Here is a 5,778-nt window from a genome sequence, read left to right as displayed (position 1 = left end):
GGATCAATGATGAGCACAATTGTCTGAGGACGCTGAGGGACTCATTCCAGATGTCAATCTGAGGTCCAGATGAGTAGCCCAGCAGGACAAATAAGGCTCCCAGAGCCCGGCTCTATGGAGTGACCCTCAGTGACCACCCCATCCTGCTGTGACCAGGCCTTGGCTTTCTGTTGAGCGAGGCATTGGTGCCCTGTCTCTGAGGCCGTGTGCAACTTTGGGTATGCTGGTGACCCAAGGCTGGCTTCATTTTGCCACTTTGAACAGAGGCTGGTAGCTAGATAGTTGTGCATGGGAATGTTCTGGAATAATGAATGAGGAAGCAAAAAATTAAGTTGGGAAGGGTTCCAGCAACTGTGATGTGTCTGGAAAGTCTCATTAGTGTTGGGCTGAAAGAAGGAACATGGCGTGTCTGTGCTACATGTTACAATGGAGTCGATTCTAGCGCGTTTATTTTTACTACCGAAGATTTTCTAAGACTGTCTTTTTCTAAGACTGTCTTTTCTTTCTTCTTTGTCATGCTTTGCTGAGACAGAGGGCTGGAATCTTGTCTTTAACTTCAGAGAATAGGGTGAGTAGCTATACCAAGATTCTTGGAAATTTGTATGTCATGTGCTCCGTGACAGGTCCTGAGGTCTCTGTGTTCATCTCTTTAGAAACTTACTTGGAAATATTTTCATGATTGCCTTTTTCTTTCTCGAGACCCTCGTCAAGGTGACCCACATCATTGAATCCTTTCATTTCTTCTTTCATTTTAGCTCTTTTTTGCTTTGGTGGAAAAATGTAGAAATTGAGAGAATTTTTGGCTATCTCCTATTGGTTTAAAAATTATTGTAGTGATAACCAAATGTGCCAAAATATTACGAGATTTTCTCATCTGTTTAATGACTGGGATGTCAGAATAGAGACTCATGAGGTCGTTGTGAGGGCATGGCATTGCATTCCCTTTTCTCCTAGAACTTTTGAAGGTTGGCACGGATGAGCTGTTTCTCGTGTGTACAACATGGGACGTTGTATGTAAACTTTTGTTAGATCTCTCTAAGATCGTGAAGTTTTTATATGATAAAAGTTGCAATATTTCTTTCGAAACACAGAATAGTTCAAATTGCAATATGGTATTGGGCTAAAAAACGGATATTATGTTAGAGGTATCAAATGGAGAGATATGGAAATATGACATATGGCATCATTATTTCATACTAAAACTTGAAATGTTCATCCCTAAGAAGAATGGCATGTGTTTCCTGGCAAACAAGCTTTGCTGAGGATTTTGTGTTACCTGGGACCTAGTGGTTAACGTCCTAAGGACAGGTCATGTTTTTTCCTTGTCAGAGTTTTGTTACAAATTCTATAAAATTGTACTTATCTTTGTATTAATTACATATTGTTTATTTCTATTCTCCAGAACCATAGAAAAATAATTCTAAAGAATTGAGTGACAGCTAAAAAATAGTTATAGATCAAAGAGAAAATTAGTTCTGCCAAATATCATAATAAACTCTAGAGCCTCAACCATTCATAAACCTTTGAGCAGACATATGGGTTGCAGGAGCCACGGGGCATGTTTTCACTTAAAAAGTGTATTCTCACAATCTGTGTATTTGTTACTATTAAGACAGTCACAGATTCATGGAGTCGGGACTACTCTGTCAATCCAAAGAGTAAGACAGCATACTGATGAGTAATATATGTTCAGTAAATGGCCATATTATGACTCTACAGTAGTTTAAGGCTCAGACATAGAAGCAGAATATGACTAGCATACTAGAACCTTCCTGTATGGCTAAATCCAGCCTCTTTTTTCCGAATGCTACTCCTGAAATGCATTTCGTTTTTACCTGATTTTTTTAAGTTTATAAAAATGAAATTGCATAATTTTGTTCTCTTTATGACTTCGTCTTTTGTTCAAGAATACTTACTAGTCAGATGAAAACTTTATTTGAAACATCAAATTTATTGTAAGTTGGTTAGTAATATGCTCTTCTTATTTTGTATGTCTTTTTAATTTTTAGTTTGCAATTACAGTTGACTTTCAATATTATATTAGTTTCAGGTGTATTTTCAATTTTGTATTAGTTTCAGCATAGTGGATGGACATTTATATAACTTATGTAGTGATCCCCCTGATAAGTCTAATACTCACCTGACACTATACATAGTTATTACTGTATTACTGACTGTATTCCCTATGCTGTACTTTACATGCCCGTGACTGTTTTGTAACTACCAACTTGTACTTTGTGTTATCTCTCATTCTTGATGAATCTTGCTAGGAGGGTTTCAGTCATGTTAATTATTTCAAGTTACTAATTTTTATTGTTTTTCTTATGTTGTGTATATGCTTTCCGTTTTGCTGATTTCTTTTTTTTTAATTAAAATTTATTGGGGTGACAGTAGTCAGTAAAATTACATAGGTTTCAGGTGTACAATTCTGTATTACATCATCTATAAATCCCATTGTGTGTTCACCACCCAGAGTCAGTTCTCTTTCCATCACCATATATTTGATCTTGTTTATCTTCATCATTTTACTCATTTCTGCTTTTAACTTCATTAATTTTTCCTTGTACTCTTGTTGAGTTTGATTTGTTTTTCTTTATCTAGCTTGTATAATTTACTGATTTGGGCCCCTTTTCAATTCTAATATATTGATTTTTATTCTAAATTTGCCTGTGAGCACTTTTCAGCTGCATTAGCACAAGTTTGGCATTTTTTCATCTTTTTTATTACTCATATAAATACATTTTCTAACTTCCACGTTGATTTATTTTTCAATTATGGACTATTTAGAAGGGCATAGCTCAGTTTCTAAGCAATGTGGGCTTTTTCTCTTGGTTTTTATTACTGATTTCTATCTCAATTCCCTGTTATGAGGAAACCTACTTGAATTGATTTTATTGCTTTAGAATAGTTTTGTGTCTGTACTGGCCTAGGGTATGGTCAAAGTTAACAAATATTTCATTTGCACTTATAATTACATTAACGTGTATTTATGTCTTGTGGATACAGTGTTCTGTACATGCCACTTAGTTCCATTTTGAAGGTAGAGCTACATATGTTGTAGATTTACTAATCTGTGGTCTGGAAATGCTTTAGTCATGGGAAGCCACAGAAGCATGGAGACATCTGGGTGGTTTTTGGAATGCTTGTACGGTTTGTATTTTGATCTCTGTGTTAATTAGTTGCTGTGTTTGGATGGTGAATATTTATTGAGCTGTAAATTTTTAGTACATGAACTTTCCTACACATGTTGTATTTCAATCGAAAGTTTAAAAAATCTGCCATCAAACTCGTCCAAATATTAGCTAGTGTATTTCCTACGAATATTGTCTCATAGATAATGTGTTACTTGGAGCCTAATAATTGATGTCTTCAGGGTAGATCAAGAGTGTCCTCTTTTAAACAGACATTTTCAGTAAATCAAACATCATAGTCGCATTTAACACTGACAGCCAGAACAGGATAACTTTTCATTTCCAACCATTGAAATACTATTATTATCAATTGCAAAACAAAATTTATATACTAACATTCAGATGTTTGGAAAAGCCATCGTCTAGATAAATCATATAGGTTTCAATTTTTACTTATAATAATTTATATTCTGATAATACAGTGGTGACAATGAGAGGGCAAAATTGGTTACACTGAAAAAAAAAAAAGGGTTAACATGAAAAAATTAATCAGGATAGCTTCCATAGTAGGAATTTTTAAGATTCTGGTATTTTGTGTATTTCTGTCCATATAATTTGAGCAGATTTATATTTGGCATGTGGGTTTTTTTCCTTATTATTTACTTATCCCTACTGCTGGCAATGCATGTTTGAGAGTGAACAAAAAAGAAAATAAATATAAAGCTATAAATTTATATTTTTGGTTGAAGTAGTAAATAGTAAATTATTCACAGAGGACATCAATCATTTCAGCCTAGCGCACAGACGTGCACAGAATGGAATATCCACAGCACTGTTCTCTCTCACTGAAAGGATTAATAGCTACTGATACACACATTTGTTTTGCATCAACTATCCTATAAACGTTTGATGGCCTCTGTGTGTGTGTGTGTGTGTGTGTGCGCGCGCGTGCGTGTGTGTGTACTTCACACAAGAAACATGAAGACTGCTTGCCAGTGTGTTTATCTGTGCTTTGGGTCACATTGACTCAGATTTACATTTCAAACGAGGCTTACCCAACTCTGGAGTGAGCCCACCAATCAAGCATTCCCAGTAAACATAGCAGGTTAAATTCTTTTTGCACAAAATATTTCACAACTACCTTATGTCAGTACGTTCTAAGTATTCTGTCTGTGTGAAGATAAAGCCAAGAGCATTTTCTCCAGCCAGCCGAAGTAGGAGGTGAACTCACTACTTACTAACTGGCAAGAAGATGTGAAGCAAACTGAGACCACGACAAAAACAGGCATCATGGATAGAGATTGACAGGTAAGTTAATGACGCTCTTGGTTGGTCTAAGCAGATCGAAGAGAAAAGTGAAAACAACATGGCAGGTAAGTATTGATACGACTCCTTTATCGAGAAATTTTCGCTAATTTTGTTGTGACATAGAAATGTGGGTGGTTGTCCCTAAATAGAAAAATTAAACATCTTTTAATATTAATGGAGACAGAAAATTAAAGAAAGAAGTGAACGGTTAAGTGCAGATAGAGTAAAAGTATAAAGTTAGATCTACTGAAGGGCGCTTGGCAGTAGCGTTATTTTTCTTGCGGAAAAACATGGCTTATGATAGTGGGAAGAGAAAAAGTTGCTGAAAGTAGGTTTATCCAGGATGTTTTTTGGTGTTGATTGTTTTGCTCCAGTAACCTAAGTGCCAAATCTTGAAAAATCAATTCCTGCTTCATTAACTGTTCTGTCATAATTTTTTGTGTGTCAACATTGCCATGTCCCCAGCTGTGCCACCCCCGTACAGAGAAGTGGTTCTTCAGGAGAGTATGAGGTTCCCTTCCCACCAGCTTCAATAAACTGAGGCTGAGGTGCTCGGTCCTCATAATACAAGCAACAGCTCCGTTGGGAGGTAGCCCAGTTGTAGAAATCTAATTTGTCAAGAGCTGCTTCACCAAGCTCAAAGGCGAGCATAATTTCCTGAGGATTCTGGAAGATTATTTCCAGATATCTGTCAGAGGTCCAGCTCAATGTCCTATTACAGGAAGAAAAGACTTTCAAAATTGGTTCGATGGGGTAACCTCATCGGTTATTTCACAGTGCCCTACGCACATACCGTTCTGTTCACTCAACAAATCGCACTGACACATAGCTTCATTAGGCAGATTTCACTCTTAGAGTTTCACATGAAAGAGAGGTCTGGTGTTTCATTTATTTTGAACTATTAGTTGTTGACTACGGAAAAGCATTTGAGTGAAAAATTGAATATAGAAACACATACAGAAATAAATTAAAAAGTGGTCAGATAACTATAAACTGGATTATTAGTGTCAGTAATATTGGGAAATTGTAAGGAAATACAGAACACTTAGATGTTACATTGGGATCAGATTGCAGTGTTTCATTATAATTGCTATTTATGTATTTTCTCAATTGATATTTACTTTTCTTTCTGCCAGTTTTTTGTTTGTTTGTTTGTTTTTGTTTTTTTTTTTTTTGCAGATAACATAGCTATAAATAGTAACAGCACATCAAAGAATAGAAATAAGCAGATCCCTGGACCTTTGCAATTCTTCATATGACGGGAGGGCCATAAATTGTGTTTCAATAAATTTAAAATAAATTAATATATATCAGGTTAATCTAATTCCACAATGAGATG

At 35.7% G+C, this 5,778-nt stretch overlaps 2 non-coding genes across 2 annotated transcripts; both read left to right on the top strand.

Annotated features, from left to right (window-relative positions):
• Positions 1-67, top strand: LOC141568391 (small nucleolar RNA SNORD109A). Its single transcript, XR_012491535.1, has one exon. It is a non-coding gene; the product is annotated as a small nucleolar RNA SNORD109A (small nucleolar RNA).
• Positions 68-5,073: 5,006 nt separating this feature from the next.
• On the top strand, positions 5,074-5,140 carry LOC141568394 (small nucleolar RNA SNORD109A). The gene has a single exon (XR_012491537.1). It is a non-coding gene; the product is annotated as a small nucleolar RNA SNORD109A (small nucleolar RNA).
• The last annotated feature ends 638 nt before the right edge of the window (positions 5,141-5,778 follow it).

The sequence above is a fragment of the Rhinolophus sinicus genome, chromosome 13, assembly GCF_057876585.1.
Source record: "Rhinolophus sinicus isolate RSI-liver-muscle chromosome 13, RSI-T2T, whole genome shotgun sequence".
In the NCBI taxonomy this organism is placed as follows: domain Eukaryota; kingdom Metazoa; phylum Chordata; class Mammalia; order Chiroptera; family Rhinolophidae; genus Rhinolophus; species Rhinolophus sinicus.
The sequence above is the reverse complement of the archived record's forward strand: the minus strand, read 5'-3'. Positions and strand labels throughout refer to the sequence as shown.